Source organism: Crinia signifera, chromosome 19, assembly GCF_055691185.1.
Source record: "Crinia signifera chromosome 19, ASM5569118v1, whole genome shotgun sequence".
In the NCBI taxonomy this organism is placed as follows: domain Eukaryota; kingdom Metazoa; phylum Chordata; class Amphibia; order Anura; family Myobatrachidae; genus Crinia; species Crinia signifera.
Genome location: NC_139226.1, coordinates 603,219 through 625,965, shown reverse-complemented (window position 1 = coordinate 625,965; position 22,747 = coordinate 603,219). Strand labels below are relative to the sequence as shown.

General features: G+C 47.8%; 1 long non-coding RNA gene across 1 annotated transcript in view; it reads right to left on the bottom strand.

Annotated features, from left to right (window-relative positions):
- Window positions 1-19,227: 19,227 nt before the first annotated feature.
- LOC146041915 (uncharacterized) overlaps window positions 19,228-22,747 on the bottom strand; it is a 109,978-nt gene continuing 106,458 nt past the window's right edge. Inside the window, exon 3 of the long non-coding RNA XR_014463663.1 lies at window positions 19,228-19,509. This is a non-coding gene — a long non-coding RNA (uncharacterized LOC146041915). The remainder of the gene's footprint in view (window positions 19,510-22,747) is intronic.

Sequence of the window (22,747 nt, the reverse complement as noted above, 5' to 3'; positions counted from 1 at the left end):
CTTCGAATGATTTTGGTCCCGTGAAACTGGGCTGTTTGGTTCCAGAGAAACCTTCGCTCAAAGAACATAAACAGTCATGAAATTACTTTTAAGAAATGAAAAAAAAAAAAAAAACGGTTTAACCTCAATATCCCTGAAACCAATTAACCCATATGGATCCAGCCTGGTATCAGATTGAAGGCCCAGCGATTTGGGTTTGACTGAGATCAACCTCGATCTTCAGTGATGCCGAAGGTGGAACTGGCAGCCGTTGAACTGGGTGGGGGTCGGAATTAGCTGGTCCCATGTTATCCTATAGGGAAAATGTTCCAGCTTTGCCTGGCAGTATCTCCGGTTCCAAGAGGGCTAGAGACACGGGGCAGGGCTCGTTGGAAAGTCCCATCCCTCAGCTACAAGGGTGGTCTGGTACACCCCCGGACCATCCCCAAGATTCACCTATGACAGGGAACACATACCTACCGAGCTGCACAGCACCTAGGCAGCCATCAGCGGTGCCACTGGTCATTGCAGCAGCCAAGTAGGTAACAATATAAGCAGAGACAGTACAGTATCACACAGGGAACACATACCTGCCGAGCTGCACAGCGCCTAGGCAGCCATCAGTGGCACCACAGGTCATTGCAGCAGCCAGGTAGATAACAATATAAGCAGAGACAGTACAGTTATCACACAACAGGGAGACTTATGTGGCTGAGCTGCACAGCTCCTAAGCAGCCATCAGCAGTGCCATCTTAGTTAAAATAACTTCCTGTTCAGCATCATGGCATGAACAGGCCACTTTCTTGGTTTATGGTCATTTTATGGCTGAGTCCCAAACACTTAGAAGCTGGGGGAGGCCAATGTGTCCAGGAGGCCTTGGTTGGAGGCCTTGGCTGAGCAGTAGGCCAGAGTGTGGGGCAGGGGGTGGGTGAGGCAGGGGGGGGGGGGGTGTGAGGCTGGGCCTGCAGGGAAGGAAGCCACTGCTGGTGTCTCCTGGGGCAGAGGCTCACTTTCCTGCTGTCCCTCTCCTGGGTTTGAGCTTTCGAGGGGATGAGCCGTGTCATGGGGCCCATGACACGGCTAGCACTGGGCAGGGGGGCAGCTGCTGGTGCCCTTGGTCAACTCTACCTCATCTCTCCCTCCAATGGTCACCTGGATGCCAAGTCACGGGATGGATGGGAGTCCTCCTCTGCCGCCGCGCCCGTGACCTCCTCAGCCGGAGGCCACTTGAGGGATGTTGGCGCAGGGCCTCCGCTAGGCTGCTCACTCCTCCGTGATGACTATCTACCCAGCCGGCGCCCACTCACAGCTTGCCCATCTCGCCGTCTCACCCTTCCAACGAGCGTGATCCAGCGTGGGTGGGAGCGGGGATGGGAGCTCCCTGGATGGAGCTGGAGCTCCACACATGTGCAACCATCCCGACCCCAACAGGAAATCCAATTGTGACCTGCAGTCAGTGTTAGACAAAAGGGTTTTGTAGTGCTGCCCCTATCCATCCTCCACCACTGCCCATGTAAGAAATCAATGCAGATCATGGCTTGCAATCAGTGTTAGACACATGGGTGTTGTAGTGCTGCCCCTATCCATCCTCTACCACTGCCCATGTAAGAAATCAATGCAGATCATGGCTTGCAATAAGTGTTAGACATATGGGTGTTGTGATGCTGCCCCTATCCATCCTCCACCACTGCCCATGTAAGAAATCAGTGCAGATCATGGCTTGCAGTCAATGTTAGACACATGGGTGTTGTAGTGCTGCCCCTATCCATCCTCCACCACTGTCGATGTAAGAAATGAGTGCAGATCATGGCTTGCAGTCAGTGTTAGACTCATGGGTGTTGTGATGCTGCCCCTATCCATCCTCCACCACCGTCGATGTAAGAAATCAGTGCAGATCATGGCTTGCGATCAGTGTTAGACACATGGGTGATGTAGTGCTGCCCCTATCCATCCTCCACCACTTTCGATGTAAGAAATCAGTGCAGATCATGGCTTGCAATCAGTGGTTAGACACATGGGTGTTGTGATACTGCCCCTATCCATCCTCCACCACTGTCGATGTAAGAAATCAGTGCAGATCATGGCTTGCAGTCAGTGTTAGACACATGGGTGTTGTAGTGCTGCCCCTATCCATCCTCCACCACTGTCAATGTAAGAAATCAGTGCAGATCATGGCTCGCAATCAGTGTTAGACACATGGGTGTTGTAGTGCTGCCCCTATCCATCCTCCACCACTGTTGATGTAAAAAATCAATGCAGATCATGGCTTGCAAACAGTGTTAGACATATGGGTGTTGTGATGCTGCCCCTATCCATCCTCCACCACTGCCCATGTAAGAAATCAGTGCAGAACATGGCTTGCAGTCAGTGTTAGACACATGGGTGTTGTGATGCTGCCCCTGCCCATCCTCCACCACTGTCGATGTAAGAAATCAGTGCAGATCATGGCTTGCAGTCAGTGTTAGACACATGGGTGTTGTGATGCTGCCCCTATTCATCCTCCACCACTGTTGATGTAAGAAATCAGTGCAGATCATGGCTTGCAGTCAGTGTTAGACACATGGGTGTTGTGATGCTGCCCCTATCCATCCTTCACCACTGTCCATGTAAGAATCAGTGCAGATCATGGCTTGCAGTCAGTGTTAGACACATGGGTGTTGTGATGCTGCCCCTATCCATCCTCCACCACTGTCCATGTAAGAAATCAGTGCAGATCATGGCTTGCAATCAGTGTTAGACACATGGGTGTTGTAGTGCTGCCCCTATCCATCCTCCACCACTGTCGATGTAAGAAATCAGTGGAGATCATGGCTTGCAGTCAGTGTTAGACACATGGGTGTTGTGATGCTGCCCCTATTCATCCTCCACCACTGTTGATGTAAGAAATCAGTGCAGTCAGTGTTAGACACATGGGTGTTGTGATGCTGCCCCTATCCATCCTTCACCACTGTCCATGTAAGAATCAGTGCAGATCATGGCTTGCAGTCAGTGTTAGACACATGGGTGTTGTGATGCTGCCCCTATCCATCCTCCACCACTGTCCATGTAAGAAACCAGTGCAGATCATGGCTTGCAATCAGTGTTAGACACATGGGTGTTGTAGTGCTGCCCCTATCCATCCTCCACCACTGTCGATGTAAGAAACCAGTGCAGATCTTGGCTTGTGTGAGGAAACCACCCTTAGCTGGGATAAGGGTTGCCTTGGTGGGATTTAATTTACTCGAGCAGACCAGACTATATTAAATATAAATATTTATTATGACAGTACGACACCACAAGATGCTCACATGGTACAGGATAATCGTTAGCACAGATCTTCAAGCAGCTTCTTGCAGTCAGCACCCTGAAATAGCATGTTAGCTAGACAGTCCTGTATACCCCAGCCTGGGGTACTGGCTCACACATACCCAGCCCTGATAGGGTTTCCTCTGATGTCTGGTGTGGCTGGAGCCCCCAGGACATGTGTGTAATGGCTGCCACAGCACTGAAGGGGTTAAGCCATTTTGGACATGAGCACTTGACATGTTTAAAAATGTTTTAAACTGTATGAGCAGCACTGAGCTGGGACAGGTCCTCTGCTGCAGCGCTGCTGTGAGGTGAAGCCTGCTGCTGGGCACAAGGCACAAAGTATAAGTATTTATGAAATGTATGTTCAGCACTGAGCTGAGACTGCACCATATATTGTGTATATTGTATTGAGGAATCCATTCTGGACTTAATATGCACTTTGTACATTTCTGAAGGAAGGAATTTAGCAGTCTCTGTGAGGAGAAAATGGGATGCTAAATAGTCCTTTTGCTAACAGAATGTCTGGAGAATGACACAGCACAGCAAGTAGCCGACTTTGTGTCTGTAGTTCCTGTGTAAAGGTGTTAGTAGTACATCACTTGTGTATATGATGTGTCAAGGAATCAATGTTTTCCTGTCCATTTGGTAAATATTCTAAGGAAATTGGATGGAACCTTTTGACATGTAATCTGGACCTATTTATGATAGCAAAAAGTTCCAATTGATCTATGAATGTAAATGTCCCAGGCCTATGCATCTCCTACACAATGCTGATTGGGTGGAGAGAACAGGGAGGAATTACCCCCTGTGGTCTGCTGTGTGGATTGTGGATACAAATGCACAAGTTTTGCCTTTAAAGTTGTACTTCTGCCTGTATCTGAACGCTGTAACATCTGTATGCTGTGCCTCCTTGAGAGAGCTAGGAGAGGTTCCTGTTAAGGGCGTATATTTGAGCAAATGAAACATCTCTTTTCCGTAAGAAGACCGCTTTTATCTTGTGACCAACAGAATTACTTCACTAATTCCTTTATCCGGCTGTTCTTGATAACAGGATCCAGCATCCTCCAAGTTCCGCTCTGCCAGCTACCTAAGCAGAGGTCTGGTCCGTAACCATGGGGGAACCAACCAACGCCAGTCGGGGGTGTGTCAGCAGCTTGTCGACGCATACACTCCAGATGGTAGTACTCAGGTGTGTTTGGGCCTAAGGAGGTAATCGTGGTTCCAGGCACCACGTAGTAGGAGTCTGGTGGTGGCAGCGATATTCCTGCCACTGCATAGTGGGTGGAGTCAGTAATAGGCAGTTACTGATGGTAACAGGGAATTCCCTATTGGCCAGGTCCCATGAGACCAGGAACCGCTATCTGTGGACACAAAGGGCATAGCCAGAGCATAAGGGCAGGCATACGGTCACATCAATTGGTGGAAAGCGGTGGGATATCCCAGTCGGCTTTTCGGTCACCCACTTGGAGAAGCCGAGTTACTCAGGGAAGATCAACTGCAGCATAGAGAATGTGCAAGATGGCGGACTTCAGCATAATTTCTAAGGATGACCTTGAGATCGTGTGTCGGGAAAAGGGTGTAGACATCCCTTTAAAAGTAACTGCAAATGTAATGAGGACGGCGATCATGCGCTTGGAGGAGTAAAGTTGGGAGGAGGCAGAATGCTGATGGTGACCACATCCAAGAGGACAGCCCCACAGAGGACCTTCACCTGGAACCGGTGAGACTCACAAGCCCGGCCCTCTCTAGCAGCAGCCACGTTCCCCAACATTCCCAAGTAGGGCCAGGATCTCTGCGTCCCAGGGTGGATGGCATGTATAGCCTAGCGGATTGGCTAGCAGAACTAGGAGAAAGGGCAATGGAACAAGATCGCTTGATCATCAATCGGATGTGGTGCGATGAGTGGGCACCACAGGCCGTGGTAGCCTGAGGGCCGTTGTCAGCTGCTACCCCCAAAGCGGGATGGATTCAGTTTGTCAAGTTTGCCGACAGCGATGGCGACATTGATGGACATTTGCAAGTTTTTGAGAGGACTGTAAACTCCATGATTTGCCCAAACAGGAGTGGGTAATACACCTTGTGCTCACCCTGCATAGGCCTTGGAGGCCTATAGAGGAGTAGTAGTAGTTTGTTTATTTATAAGGTGCCACAAAGTGTCCGCAGCACCGTACATACAGATGGGTCTTGTCCCATCCTTGCTGGCGGGTCGCCAGAACGTACGCGCTGGCGACCCGCCAGCAGCCTCGCCAGCGAGGAGACTGAGACGCGCGTGCGTCTCACGCGCACGCGCGTCTCAGTCTCCGTCGCTCGCGCGACGGAAACCCTGTCCGTCTCCGCCTCAGGGAGACGGACAGGGTTAGGGGGGGTTAGGGGGGGGTGCGGGCAGGCGGCGGGGACCCCGGGTTACCGCCGGCAAGCCGGCGGGGACCCGGGGGAACGGATCGAAGCGCCGTCGGAAGGGGACGCGCGCGCCGCTCGTGCGCGCGCGTCCCCTTCTCATCATCGCCATGGCGCTGGCGGGGGATGGCGGCTGGCGACGCCAGCGCCATCCCCTGCAAAGATGGGACAAGACCCATCTGTAGCAAACAAAAAACAAATTACAAGGTATCGTACAGGGTGTGTTGATAACATACAGCATAAATAGGGGTATAGCTGGTAGAACTAAAATCAGCATCACTTCTGAAGTAGGTGTCGAAATTGTCAAGGAGACTGAAGATGAAGTAGAGAAAGGGAAGAACAGGGCAGGAGCACTGGTGAGGTAAAGAGATAGGGTGAGTACGTGAGGAAGGAGGTCCCTACTCATAAGAGTTAAAAGACTAAAAGGAGGTGGGTGGAAGAACAAAAAACAATAGGATAAGTAGGAACGGATGGGAACTGATGGAGGGGTAGGGAAGGCAGGATAGGAGGAGCGAAAGAGGTTAGGAGGAGGAGGGATAGGCTAGTTGGAAGAAGTGGGTTTTGAAGGAGCGCTTGAAGGAGGTAAGGGAATCCGAAAGCCTGATAGATGGCGGGAGGTTGTTCCAATGCAGGGGGCAGCGCGAGAGAAGTCTTGGACACAGGAGTGGGAGGAGGTGATTAAGTGAGAGGTCAGGCGGTGGTCGACAGCGGAGCAAAGAGGATGGTAGGGCGTGTGAATGGAGATCAGCGAAGAGAGGTAAGGAGCGGCGGAGGAGGAGAGAGCCTTGTAGGAGGTGGTGAGGAGCTTAAAGAGAATTCGGAAAGGAATGGGGAGCCAGTGAAGAGATAGACAGAGGGGGAGGCAGAGGTAGAGTGGTGGGAGAGGAAGATGAGCCTAGCAGCGGCATTAAGAATGGATTGGAGAGGGGCAAGGCGGGCGAGAGGTATCCCGGAGAGAAGGATGTTGCAGTAGTCAAGGCGGGAGATGACAAGAGAGTGAATGAGAATTTTGGTTGCGTCAGTGGAGAGGAATGGTCTGATGCGTGAGATGTTGCGGAGGTGAAAGCGGCAAGACTGTGAGAGAGCATGAATGTGGGGGGGGTGAAAGAGAGGGAGGAGTCAATTATGACATCAAGGCATCGCGTTTGGTCGGTGGAGGTGATCTTGGTTTCACTAATGCTGATGGAGATAGTGGTAGAAGAGGGGATGTACGGAGGATGGAAGATTAGAAGTTCAGTTTTAGCCATGTTTAGTTTCAGCAAGCGTTGGGTCATCCAGGCTGAGATAACCGTGAGGCATTCGGAGACCTTAGACAGGAGTGATGGGGATAGGTCGGGAGAGGAGAGATAGATTAGGGTATCATCAGCATAAAGGTGGTTATGGAAGCCATAGGAGCTGATGAGGGTGCCCAGAGAGGTGGTGTAGAGGGAGAAGAGGAGAGGGCCAAGGACTGACCCTTGTGGAACACCGACTGGCTGCGGGGTAGTAGAAGAGGAGGAGCTCGGAGTGGAGACGGAGAAGGAGCGATCGGAGAGGTATGAGGTGAACCAGGAGAAGACCGTGCCAGTGATGCCAAATGAGCGGAGGGTGTTGAGCAGGAGAGGGTGGTCAACAGTGTCAAAGGCAGCCGACAGATCAATCTGGATGAGGATAGAGAAGAGGCCTTCGGACTTAGCCGATAGTAGATCGTTAGTGACTTTAGTCAGGGCAGTTTCAGTGGAATATAAAGGGAACCCGGATTGGAGGGGGTCTAGTATGGATATAGCAGTAAGGTGACTTAGGAGACGATTATAGCCCAGACGTTCTAGGAGCTGGGGGGCAAAAGGGAGGAGGGAGATGGGCCTGTAGTTGGACGGAGAGTTGGGGTCCAGATTTTTTATTTATTTGGGGAGACAAGGGCATGTTTGAAGGAGGAGGGGAAGATCCCAGAGGATAGGGAGAGATTAAAGAGGTGAGCCAGGTGAGAGCAGACTGACGGACTGAGATGACGGATAATATTGGAGGGGATAGGATTGAGCAGGCAGGTGGAGGGAGAAGCGAATTAAATGGACTTCAGCGACAGTGGTGGGGTAAAATGAGGACAGGGGTGGGAAGGAGGGGAGTGGAGATGTTGGAGGGGAGGAGGGAGAGGGTGAGGTCATGGCAGCAGTGATGGCAGTCCTGAGAGAGGAGATTTGGTTTAAAAGTAGGTAGCAAAATCAGCGGCTACCATGGAGGACTGAAGAGCTGGAGGAGGGGGGAGAGCAAGGAGTTGAAGGTGGCGAAGAGCCTGCGGGGTTTGGATGATTGGGAAAGGAGGAGGGACTTAAAGTAGGATTCCTTGGCCAGAGTAAGGGCAGAGCTGAAGGAGGAAAGAATGAATTTGAAATGGAGATAATCCGCGAGGGAGTGTGATTTCTTCCAGAAGCGCTCAGCAGTGCGAGGGCACTTTTTAAGGAATCGTGTGATAGGCGAGTGCCACGGTGGGGGGTTGGAGCATCGAAGGGGGATAGAGGAGGGACGGCAGGCAGAGTCCAATGCTGAAGATAGGGTATCATTATAGTGGGAGGCGGCAAGGTTCGGGCAGGCCATGGCGGTGATTGGGGCGAGAAGAGGACACAGCATGTCCGAGAAGGCAGCAATATCAAGTGTGTTGATGTATGCCGTGAGACAATGCGCTTGGGAGGAGGGTTGGGAGAGTGGGATGCAGTGAGGGAGAAGGAAATGCCGAGATAGTGTAGTCGGTAAGGGAACAAGAGCGGGAGAAGACAAGATTGAGGGAGTGTCCTTGGATGTGGGTGGGAGAGTTAGTCCACTGAGATAGGCCAAGAGAGGAGTAGAGAGAGAGGAGTTTGGAGGTGCAAGGATAAGCAGGGTTATCCAAGGGGATATTAAAGTCACCAAGAATGACAGAAGGTAGGTCAGAGGAGAGGACGTTTAGAAGCCAGGCGGCGAAGTTGTCAAGAAATTGGGGGATATGGCCAGGGGGACGGTAGATTGCAGCAACACAGAGGTGGTAGGGTTAGTACAGATGGATGGAGTGAGACTCAAAGGAGAAGAAGAGGAGAGAGGGTTCAGGCTGAATGGCACTGTGGGTGCATGAGGCTGAGAGGAGAAAGCCCACAATGCCACCTTGGCGACCATCAGGCCTGGGGGTGTGAGAGAAAGAGAGGCCACCATGGGAGAGAGCAGCTGGAGAGACAGAATCAGAGGTGGAGAGCCAGGTCTCAGTCATAGCAAGGAGGTGGAATGCGCTAGAGATTAATAGGTCATGGATGGCAGGGAGTTTGTTGCAGATGGATCTGGCGTTCCATAGGGCACAGGAAAGAGGGGGGTGGTTGTGTATTTATGTGGATGAGGTTTTTGGTATTTCAGAAGCAAGGGGGGTCCTTGGGATGGTGGGGGAGCATGGGTGAGGGGTCAGGATAGGTATGGGATGGGAGGGGGAGGAGTGGTAGGAGAAAGTGAAGTTGAGAGATTAACAGCCATGAGGACCAGAGGTGAGAGGGTAGATTAGTGAAAGCAGACAGAGAGCAGGGATTTGGGAAGACAGACAGCATCTGTAGTAGATAGCGAGGATATGGTAGATACCAGAGTGAGATAGCTTGGGATATGAAAGAGGATAGAACATAACAGGTAAGGAACAATTGTCAGAGAGGAGACAAGTGGGTAAATGGATTAGACAGGTTGATTGAGTAATCCAATTAAGTATGAAACATCAACAAGCGAGAGGATGAAAGGAACAGAGAAGGTCAGAAGTGAGGCAAATGTGAGCAGGCGTGAAGAGGGAAACAGAGCGCATTAAATGTATGATAAGAGTAAATAACAGTGAATGAGTAAAATGAAATACAATGTTGGAAAAATATAGATAAAATTAGATGTTAAAATTAAACAACAGGTTACAATAAGATAAAAAGAATATGCATGTATCACAATAAAATAGAATAAAAACATTTAGACTTTTGTGTTCAAACTCACCTTTTTCTGTATTCTAACTCACCTGCTTCTGTTTCAAACTCATAAGTCACTTAAGTATTCAAGCTTCACTTTAGCCTCCGAGCTTCTCTCTCAATGAGCAAGCTCCAAATGAGTCTGCTCACTACTTATATAGTATGTCAGGCAGCTGTTACACTCAGCTCCTCCCCCTGAGGCAACTGTGGACTGTGGGGACTATGATTTAGTTGCCAAGGCCCTTCTCTAACATTTTTTTATCACTTTTTCCTATAGGGGACCCCTACTCATTTTGTCCCCGTATTTTGGGAACCAGCCCCAGAGCAGGAGCCTGGGGCTGGTTGTTAAAAATCAGGGAACCCCTATTTGTCGGGCTCCCTGATTTTTAATTACCGGCTCCAGGCTCCATCAGCCTGGTGCTGGTTTCGGCTGTGGGGGGGACCCAACGCCGTTTTTTTTTTATTTATTTAATTTTTCTATTTTTTTTTACACTCTGCAGCCTGCACGGATCTGACTGACCCGTGCAGACTGCTAGAAATAATTTGTATTAGCAGCCGTATATACGGCCGCTAATACGAATCATTACACCATCGGAGGGTTACAAAGCAGTCGTATCTGACTGCTTTGTAAATGACCCTCCGGAACACGACTTTGCATACGACTGAAACAGTCGTATGCAGTCGTAGGGAAAATACTAATACGAAAAACTCGGTTTTTCATATTAGTAAATTTCCCCCATAATATACAACATCTCTAACAAGGTAAACTGAGATGCTAAATAGTCCTTTTACTAACAGAATGTCTGGAGAATGACACTGCACAGCAGGTAGCAGGCTTTGTGTCTGTAGTTCCTGTGTAAAGGTGTTAGTAGTACATCACTTGTGTATGTGACGGGTCACGGAATCAAGGCTTTTCTGTCTATTTAGTAAATATTCTAAGGAAATTGGATTGAACCCTTTGACATGTAATATGGATCTATTTATGACGTATAAAAAGTCCCAATTTATACATGAGTCCCAGCAGGGGCGGATCCAGGATAAAATGACAGGGGGGGCACCATGATAAAAAAGGGTTTGGGTGGGGGAGGGGCGTGTTAGTGGTGCCAGTGTACATGCTAAGAGAGCGGCAGGAGAGGGTGGGAATGGAATTAAAAATAGGCCCTGGCATATAAAGTACGCAGGCCCACCATGGCAACAAAAGTGAAGGATGTAGTTGTGTGCGTGCCAAAGGCGCTCTCCAGAAAAGGGTGTGTGGCCACTCAACAGGGGGCGTGTCAACACCATATACAACTTCTACACATTATGCAACAAAATACTAGACCCCATTATACTTGCCCCTTACACATGATGCCAAATGGAATGAGCCAAAATTCAAATAATGCCACATGGATTGAGCCAAAATTCAAATAATGCCACATGGATTGTGTCAAAATTCACATAATGCCACATGGATTGAGCCAAAATTTACATAATATCACACACGGATTGAGCCAAAATTCACATAATGCCAAATGGATTGTGTCAAAATTCACATAATGCCACACGGATTGAGCCAAATGCATTAAATGCCATACGGATTGAGCCAAAATTCACATAATGCCACACGGATTGAGACAAAATTCACATAATGCCACATGGATTGAGACAGAATTCACATAATGCCACACAGATTAAGCCAAAATTCACAATACACTTCATAAACAGGGACATTGTCCACCAAAGGCGCGCATTAAACATTTACACCATAATGTACATTACACGTTAAGTTACACGCCATTATGTACATTATGTATTATGCCAAACACCATAATGCCTATTAAAAATTATGCTACATAAATGCTGCTTCTCTACATGCTCATTGCCAAGGGTTCCATGCTCATTGTCAGAGGTTCCATGCTCGTTGCCATGTGGGATTATATGCTCATTGCCAAGGGGGAATACATGCTCGTGGTAAATGGGGGACAGCCGCCGCCAGGCAGAAGTGATAGCCACTGACAGTGGCAGAGCCTGGCTGTATTCAGAGCACTGCAGGTCCTGGCTATTTGAAAAAATACCCCTTTCACACCAGAAAATGCATTCCCAGGTTGGCCCTTTTACACCAGCCTAGTCCCTGCATTTTCTGGTGTGAGGGGGAGAGAAAACCACCCCTCCCCCCTTTAACCAGTTATCTCATTTAACCGGCTATATCTTCGGAACCAACTGATCCATTTACATGAGACAAGTTTTATATTGAAGAACTTTTGAGTGGGCTTTGGATGATTTTGGTCCAGTGAAACTGGAACGTTTGGTTCCAGAATAATCTGCCCTCAAAATCATGAACAGCCATGAAATTACATTTCAAAAATAAAAAAATCGGTTTACATGCAATATCTCTGGAACCGATTGACCGATTTGTACCATCCTGGTATCATATTGAAGGCCCAGCGATTTGGAATTGAATGATATCAAACACAAGCTTCTGTGATGCCAAGGCGGGAACTGGCAACCGTCGGAACCGGGTGGGGGTTGGAATTGACGGGTCCCATATTATCCTATGGGGAAAAAACGTTACAGGTTTGCCAGGCGATATCTCCGGTTCCCGGGGGGCTAGAGACACGGGGCTGGGCTCGTTGGAAAGCCCTGGTCCTCAGCTACAAAATAAATGACAGGGGGGCACGTGCCCAGGTGCCCCCCCCTGAATCCGCCACTGAGTCCCAGGCATGTACACCTCCTGCACAATGCTGATTGGGTGGGGAGAACCGGGTGGAATTACCCCTGTGGTCTGTTGTGTGGATTTTGGATAAAAGGGCACAAGTTTTGCCTGGAAAGTTGTACTTCTGCTTGAATGTGAATGCTGTAACATCTGTATGCTGTGCCTCCTAGAGAGATCCTTTTAAGGGGGATATTTGAGCAAATAAAACATCTCTTTCCTCAAGATGACCGCTTTTATCTTGTGACCAACAGAAATACTGCACTAATTCCGTTCTCCCGCTGTTGTGGGTAACAGGATACAGCATCCTCCAAGTTCCACTCTGCCAGCTACCAAAGCAGAGGTCTGGTCCGTGACGCCAGTCAGGGGTGTGTTAGCAGTGTGTCGACGCATACACTCCAGCAGTTAGTACTCAGGTACCAGCATTTGGGCCTGAGGAGGTAACCGTGGTTCCAGGCATCATGTAGTAGGAGTCTGGTAGTGGCAGCGTTATCCCCAGCCACTGCATAGTGGGTGGAGTCAGTAACAGGCGGTTACTGATGGTATCAGGGAATCCAATATTGGCCAGGTCCCGTGAGACCAGGAACCGCCATCTGCGGACCCGAAGGGCATAGCCAGAGTGTAAGGGAAGGCGTCTGGTCATATCTGGTATACAGGATCTACCAGGATAGAACTGGTCTCCTTATATACCTGGCTGGCAGATCCCCTGTGGTGTCACATAGTCACCTCAGGGGTCGGGTCAGATATCCCAATGCTAGGTCAGCCAGTGTAGTGCTGGGGGGGGGGGGGGGACCTATTATATATCCTTTGGGAGATGTTACCTAATTATCTCCCAGATTACCTGCTGACCTAGATAAATAGCTTGTTCTGGCAGCTACTGTATCTTGAGTAAGTAAAAAATAGTTTCCCCCAGCACACTGAATGGTATAAGTAACCAATCTTGGACACTACATGATAATAGAATTCAGAGATATTGGTTACATATACATATATAGTCAGAGATATTGGTTACATATACCTGCGCAGGTGTATAACATGCCCCCAAGCCACGTCAAGGCTTCTCTGTATATTGGGGGTTCCTAGCGCTATATCTAGGTGCAGGGTGTGGCACCCCAAAAACTATCATAAGCTAGGAGGCCCAGCGCGGCATGCCAGTGAGATATTATAGTGTTAGTAAGCGCCTAGTGAATTATGCTGCTTGGCCTATACCTTTACCCCTTGGAAAAGAGCTATTTCAGTCCCCCTTGACAATGAGCTATTTCAGTCCCCCTTGGCAACAAGCTATTTTAGTCCCCCTTGGCAACGAGCTATTTCAGCCCCCCTTGGCATCGAGCATGAAGCCCCTTGGCATCAAGCATGAAGCCCCTTGGCATCAAGCATGAAGTTCCTAGCAATGAGCGTATAGGCACTTATGTGTCATATTTGTAATGGGCATTACGGTGTGTTATATATTATTGTATATAATAGGCATCATGTGTGGCCTGATGTGTAATTGGCATTATGGTGTGTGGCCTTCTGTGTAATTGGCATTATGGTGTGTGGCCTTATGTGTAATTGGCATTAGGGTGTGTGGCCTTATGTGTAATTGGCATTATGGGATGTGGCTTTATGTGTAATGGGTAGTACACAGTTCGCTAAAAGGTGCAATAGGCATTAGGGTGTGTGGTATAATGTTCGGCCACGCCCCTTTGTTCCGTGAAAGAACGCCGCCTTCTACAAATGGAGGGGTGGGTGCAAAACATGCCCTTGCTCCGGACACCGCGGCACCTAGCTACACCACTGACAGAGAGTGGTGGTAAATGGCATACATTCCAGCTGGGGTAAGGTCCAAAGTGGAGTCCCGCAAGGTTCAATATTGGGTCCCACCTTGTTTAATATATTCATTAATGATATAGGTAGTGACCTAGTAAGTAAGATTGCAATATTTACCCGAAATGGAGTAATGAAATTAAATTAGGAGAGGATGTGGAAACACTACAAAGTGACTGAAATAAACTAGAAAGGTGGAAAATGCATTTTAACGTTGATAAATGTAAAGTAATTCATTATGGGAACAATAATGAACAAGCTACTTATAGACTAAATGGAGTTATTATAGGGAATTCTGCTGCAGAGAAGGACTTGGGGGTCATCATAGATGAACAATTGGGTAATAGTGCACACTACTCAAGTGCAGCAGCAAACGCAAACCGGACACTGGCATGCATTATAAGGGGCATGGATTCAAGGGATGCCAATGTGATAGTGCCTCTTTACAAGGCATTGGTGAGACCACACTTGGAATATTGTGTTCAGTTCTGGGCACCGCACCTTAGGAAGGACATAAATGAATTGGAACAGGTACAGAGAAGGGCGACTAAGCCAATAACAGGTCTTAGATCCTTAGAACAGGTCCTAGATAGGTTATACCAGGCTGAATATGTTCTTACTGGAGAAACGGAGGGTGAGAGGTGATATGATTAATATGTTCATCACATACAGGATATAGGAATCATATGGGCCTGGGAGATGATTGGTCAGTAACAGGCCTATACTTAGGACACGCGGACATGTACTAAAGCCCGAGGAAACGAAATTCCGTACTGAATTAAGAGTATTCTTCCCCATTAGAGCAGTAACATTCTGGAACTCATTGCCGGTGGTTACAGCAACTACGGATAATGACTTCACATCAAAACTGGGTGCATTCCTGGCCACTAAGGGAATCCTATAGATATGACTTACTCACGTCAGTAGTTACAGGTCAGATAGGTTGAAATCGATGGACTAATGTATTTTTTCAGCCTTAATTACTATGTTCCTAATTACTATGTTCCTAATTACTATGTTGCTGTGTTACTATGTTACTAATTACTATGTTACTGTTACTATGTTACTAATTATTATGTTACTGTTACTACAGTATGTTACTAATTACTATGTTGTTAATTACTATGTTGCTAATTACTATATTACTGTGTTACTGTAACTATGGGCCTTATTCTAGTTCCCTCTTTCTGACAAAATCCTCTTTAGATGGACAAAACCATGTGCACTGCCGGTGCGGCAGATGTAACATGTGCAGAGAGAATTAGATTTGGGTGAGTTATTTTGTTTCTGTGCAGGGTAAATACTGGCTGCATTATTTTTATACTGTAATATAGATCTCACTTTGAAGTAAAACCCCACCCACATCTAACTCTCTCTGCACATGTTACATCTGCCCCACCTGCAGTGCACATGGTTTTGTCCATCTGAGAAGGATTTTGTCAGAAAGAGTGAATAAGGCCCTATGTTACTAAGTACTATGTTACTAATTACTATGTTACTATGTTACTAATTACTATGTTACTGTTACTATGTTACTAATTACTATGTTACTGTTACAATGTTACTAATTACTATGTTACTGTTACTGTTACTAATTACTATGTTACTATGTTACTAATTACTATGTTACTGTGTTACTGTCACTATGTTACTAATTACTATGTTACTGTTACTATGTTACTCATTAATATGTTACTACTGTATGTTACTGTGAGATAACAATACATGTAACACACACTGATGCTCTGCTGTATAACCCTAGACTGGACCAAGGATTACAAAGTACATTACACTGTGGGAAACAGGAGGAATAGAAACATTCTCAGTCCAGGTCAATCTCGTTTTGTCACATAAATCCACGTGTCCCACCCATGAGAGGAAGGTGATGGTCCCAGTAACAGATGTGCTTTGTCGGAAGCAGGAGGAGAAGTTTAGTAAATGTCGCTGATAATGACCCCGATTTGTAAGTTCCCATTAGAAGATGAAAGTTTCCCTGTCGTCCGCCGGGCTGTGGATTGGTGTAAGCCTGATGATTCTTATCACGGCGGGGATCACACGGACTGTGCTCTGGCTGCCATTATTCCTCCTCATAACTGTTCACTTTCCCTCTGCTGTACACAGTGGGGTTTCCTATTGATTTCTGTGTTTTGTACCTTAGCACTGAGCAGACTCCTGAGGCTACATCGTTACCTGCGCTTGTCTCTTCTGAGAAGGACACACAGCACAGACGGGGCTTAATCTGCTATTGATGTCCCTATAAACATGTCTAAAGACGGAGACACATTTCAGTTACTTGCTGTGTTCCAAGTCTCGTGTCCTTGAACTGATGCGAGAGAAACAGATCCAGTTGTATGTGCTCAAAATCTGCTGTTACTATGTAAGATACCTCACTAGTCACTGATACATGCCCCTCCCCCCCATCCCCAGGTGTTACATGTATATCTCAGGTGACAAGATCATACAACACGCTATGTAACATATATCACTAGTCACTGACACATGCCCCCCCCCCCCCCCATCCCCAGGTGTTACATGTATATCTCAGGTGACAAGATCATACAACACGCTATGTAACATATATCACTAGTCACTGACACATGCCCCCCCCCCCCCATCCCCAGGTGTTACATGTATATCTCAGGTGACGGGATCATACAACACGCTATGTAAGATACCTCACTAGTCACTGATACATGCCCCCCTCCCCCCCGTCCCCAGGTGTTACATGTATATCTCAGGTGACAAGATCATACAACACGCTATGTAACATATATCACTAGTCACTGACACATGCCCCCCCCCCCCCCCCATCCCCAGGTGTTACATGTATATCTCAGGTGACGGGATCATACAACACACTATGTAACATACATCACTAGTCACTGACACATGCCCCCCATCCCCATGTGTTACATGTATATATCAGGTGACGAGATCATACAACACGCTATGTAACATACCTCACTAGTCACTGATACATGCCCCCTGTCCCTATGTGTTACATGTATATCTCAGGTAACAAGATCATACAACACACTGTGGAGGTTATTCTGATCGGTGCGGCCAAACGTGCGTACGTTCCATATTAGCGTACGCTCTCCGTACGCGGCCGTTGAGGTTAAGTCCACCCACAAATCAGCCGCATACGTACGGCCAGAAACAACGTCTAAGGGGAGTGGCGTACAATTGAGCGTACGCCAACGTACACGGACGGACCAGCCCTTAGACTCCGACAACTGGCGTACAACAGAGCGTACGCCACCGTTTACGGACGTCTCTCGTCCGTCTTCCCACCGTCTTCTTGCGGCTATCTGAGCGTACGCCAGCTTGCACGGACGGGTCCCTATTGTTTTCAATGGAAAACTCAGCGTATGTCACCGCTCGTGAGAGTGAGCGTACGTCCGTGCACGCTGGCATACCCTTCACATATATGGACCTGCAAATCTTGCCTTTCAACTACAATTCAGACAATTAATTAATTATTCTAATTGTTATTCAATTATTGTTTTCTATTAACTCAATTGTCTACCTTAATAAAGACCCTAATAAAACAACATTTTAACCCTCATTACATGTATATTTGTTATGTTCTAATGTGGCATTTTAATCACTATCTATGTGTCCCCACATTGCTTTTACTTTTAAATAAATTTATGTTGGTGTTTGTGTGTATGTACTAAATTATGTCCATAATTAGTTTGATCTGATTTTTTTAACATTTCTACCCTGATGTTATGTGTGATGTTTTCATCTAACAACAATAAAAAATCATGCCTTTTCACTATGTGTTATTTCACCCCAAAACACACACATTCACACATCATTCATTACCCCTCACCTCAAAGTACCAATATAACTTACATGACACATCTGTATGTACCTGCCCTTACAAACCCTCTCACATATTTCTGATTAAAAACACAGGCAACTTCTAACTTTCCAAAAACTTTTATTTAGAACAAACATAATAAGGGGGAGGGGGGGTAAAAAAAAATTACATGAGGGCCTCCAGACGTACAAAAAGAATATGTAAATAAAATAAAGTAAGGAATATTTCCCTCATGATATTGGCCACCTCCTCCTGGTGCTGTTCAGTGTCTGTAGTGAAGGGGAAAAACACATTATAATTAATATATCATATACATAAATGTTTATTGCATTGTAACATAATATGAATTTGTGAGTTAAGTGTGAAGGCCACATACATTTTTCCACTACATTGAAGATGGGTATGCTGTAAACATGGTCCAAAATACTATTCTGTTGACACACACATACTGTACATATTACATAAAAATAAAAAAATTACTCCTTATTGGATGAATGTATGCTGTATCCCAATTGGTAGTTTGGTTTTGGGGGACTCACCTCTAACCTCACAATTAGGCTGTGCTATTTAAGGGTTATGACATTGTTGCGGCTTAAGCACTCCTTACTATTTTAAATTTAGGACATTGCTGTACAAATTATAGGCCTAAAGCTATGTTTGTAAAGCATGCATCCGCATGGCCTCACACACTATGAACAAAACAATCTATAAATTAATGTTGCACATCATGCTGGGAAGTGGAGTTACCCAACACCTGGACCCACATAACTACAACACCACTAATGTCGGATATGTCATTGGATGTACTGTTATGTCAATTATTCAAGGGGTGAGCCATGGCCACACTCAAAAAACCACCAAGGGGACCCTTGTTCCTGGAGAAGGACAGGCCACACCTCATGGTCGCCCTGCAGTGATATGTTGCAACTAATGTTGATGTTGGATACACATATGTGGTTGTTGTGATTGTTTATGTGTAGAAATGTGTAGGTAAACATTAGACACATTATTTACTTACGGCTAGTTGAGCCATCCTGCTCACCGCTGGTTGGGTGTCCGGTGGTTGGGGGGGTCAGGAGCAAGGGGGATGGGATAGGACTTGGGATACAGGTAGTGGGTTGGAGTGGGGATTGGAGAGGTTTGGGGGTGGGTGGTGGAGAGGTGTAGGGGGGCTGGAAATGGGGTGGGGAGGGGGTGGGGGTAGGGGAGTGGGTAGGGGAGGGGGTGGGGGTAGGGGTGTGGGTGGGGGTAGGGGTGTGGGTTGGGGTAGGGGTGGGGGTGGGGGTAGGGGTGGGGGTGTGGGGAGGGGGTGGGGGTAGGGGAGGGGGTGGGGGTAGGGGTGTGGGTGGGGGTAGGGGTGGGGGTAGGGGTGGGGGTGGGGGTAGGGGAGGGGGTGGGGGTAGGGGAGTGGCTGGTGGAAGGGGATGTTGAAATTTGGTGGTCACCAGCAGGACCCATAGTCTCCTCCTCTTCCTCCTCCTCTTCCTCCTCCTCTTCCTCCTCCTCTTCCTCCTCCTGGGCTGCCTGCTCCCGGGCTGCCTGCTCCCGGGCTGCCTCCTCCCGGGCTTCCATGCGTGCCCTTGCCCGTGCTGAAATGTTCATGTTGATGGCATAGAAATCGAAGGTTGGGTTTCATAAAAATGGGGGAAAGAAAAATTCACATCAGTCATGCTCATAACCTTACAAATTATCATTGCTGTTATATTTCAGACATTTATCATGCGAACTAATTGCTATGCTACACCCCAAAACAGAGCGACTACTTATAACCCCCCTATACACCCCATATACACCCATATACACCCCCTATACACCCCCTATACACCCCCTATACACCCCATATACACCCCATATACACCCCCTATACACCCCATATACACCCATATACACCCCATATACACCCCATATACACCCCCTATACACCCCATATACACCCATATACACCCCTTGTACACCCCATATACACCCCATATACACCCCCTATACACCCCCTATACACCCCCTATACACCCATATCCACCAACATACTGATGAACATATTTATAAAAAGTACAGAATTCATTGAAAAAAAACGCAGACATACTAGTTAATAAAAACTTACATCGGGCAATATGGCGGCGAATGAAACTCAGCATCACTGGCTGGCGACCGGCGCAGGTCAGACCAGCGCCGCTCGACTTGTGCCAGGCTTCTCTGTACGCCGGTCCGGGCGTATATTAGCCGGCGGGCAGCATTATATGCCCGCCGCTTGACCATGTTGGACACATATGGGCCAATGGGCCCCAGGCGCCGGTCCATGACCTCAACCAAGGCCACCAGCTCCTGGGTAGAAAACGCGCTAGCCCTGGTTGAAGTCATATTGGCAATGGCGCAGTTATTAATTGCAGGTACATATATCACTTTTGGTGCTTGCTGATTGGTCTAAAAAATTGTTTGTTTAGTATTAACTTTATTAATCCTTCTTACATTAACAAACTGGATGCGAATAGAAACTTACGCGGACCGTTCTGATATACACACACCATAACCAACAGCATGCTTTCAATGTATAGAGAGACGTACTGTATATACAGTGTGCTGAAAATAATACACGCAACCGTCTACTAATAAATACGCTGCTAAAAAAGGCACAATGCAACATGTTGGTGTATGACAATTTCATACTCATTACATATGTAAGGAAAGCATTATAACGTGATGTTTTGAAATGTGACTCAGAAAGCATACACGAACTCCAACAGATACCAGCTGACAACACTCATCATTGGAATGACAGGTGCACACATTTCACCATGTAGCACACAATGCTCCACAACCTGTGTATGTGCATATACAGGTGAATGATCAGGTGCGTTGAGACCTGCGTAATTTAAGCGGGAATTATCGCCGGGAAATATCGGCGTAAATTAGCTACTACATTGCGGGGAAAAATATACGCCCCCTTGTTCATGGCGGGAGATTACTATATAAATATTCAGTCAGATGCAGGCGTAAATTAGCTACTACATTGCGGGGAAAAATATACGCCCCCTTGTTCATGGCGGGAGATTACCATATAAATATTCAGTCAGATGCAGGCCAGAATTGCTGCAAACATGTTAGGGTCCGGGGACAACCTTGCCACCCCTACCTCCGTTGCCTCGAACCGGGATTGGCGGACGTGTGCAGAGAGCTAGGCTTTACCAAAAATAGCCGCGTTCGTGGGAGCCCGTTAGTCAGGCTCCCACCCCGATGCCACCTGGTCTTACGTGAGGACAACACGGCCGCCAAGGCTAGCAGAGAGCAAGGGTACAACTAGCTAAACACACAGAAGGCAAGGAACCCCCAGATACCCACGGGGAAAGATAGGGAAATATGCTACGTAACAATACGTGAAGGTGGAATGCATATATCAATATCTAACAATAATAAAGGTAGCAACAATGCTAAGAAGGTGATACGCGATCATGAAAGAGATGGCAACAATGCCCAGAAGATGGAATAAAGATACAATCAATAGCAACAATGCTCATAAGATGGAATATAGAGATAACAATAATAACACCAATAGGCGGAACTCCGGGGGAGACTTATCTGTAGCAGTACAGGGATCACGACACGGAGCACAGCAGGGAAATCAGCGGGAACCAGGAACACTAAGGATGAAGCACACCAAAGCTATAACCGGCGTCTGTTCCCAGCAGACGCCGGCTATTTATTCAAAAGGTGCCGCCCAGGGTAGCGCTGACGTCAGGGACGCTGACGCTGCGCTTAGCCGGATGTTCGGGTGGTCGCCTAGCAACCTCCCGACGCCGGCCGCAAGCAGGAGGAAGCTCGGGACGTTGCTAGGCAACGCCCGACGCTTTCTTCAATGAAGATGGCGGCGCCCGCTCCGTCCCGCGGCTCCGGCGCTGCCTGCTATGGCGATGCGCTCGGAGCTGCCCGGACCCTGCAGCGGCGCCTGACAGTACCCCCCCCTTGAGGAGAGGTCAACCGACCTCCAGCTCCCGGCTTAAATGGGTTTTGACTAAAAAATAACTTTTTCAAGGACGGGGCATGAAGATCCTTATCCATAACCCAGGATCTTTCCTCCGGACCGTACCCTCTCCAGTGAACAAGAAAGAACAAACGACCTCGGGAAATCTTAGAGTCCAGAACACTCTCTACTACAAACTCCCTGCGGTCCTGACGAATGACCGGTGCTGGTCTGTGAGCACACGGCCGGCGGGCAGGTTTAAGTAATGAGGCATGGAATGTGGGATTGACCTTCAGGGAACGTGGAATCTGGAGACGGAAGGCCACCGGATTGATCCTCCTAACGATCTTGTACGGACCAATGAAACGAGGGCCCAACTTCTTAGATGCCTGATGGATATTGATATTCCTGGTGGATAACCACACCCAGTCTCCGACTTTAAAGGAACAAGGTCTCCTGTGACGGTCGGAGAAGCGCCTTGCGGCCGTGGTCGCAGAGAGGAGAGCCCTACGGACCATAGCCCAGGTGCCCCTCCTACTGGTCACCCACCTGGGATTACCTGTTCTGGCGGGAACAGGATAAAAGGAATTTGCCCGAGGATGAAAACCATAGTTACAGAAGAACGGAGACATCTTGGTGGCGGAATGCCAGCCATTATTATAGGCGAACTCTGCAAATGGTAGGTTCTCCACCCAATCCTGTTGGGATTTAGATACATAACACCGCAGGAACTGCTCAAGTGTCTGGTTCACACGTTCCGTCTGTCCATTAGATTGCGGGTGATAAGCAGAAGATGGACTGAGCTTAATCTGCAATGCGGAGCAGACAGACCTCCAAAACTTGGCCACAAATTGAACACCCCTATCCGAAAC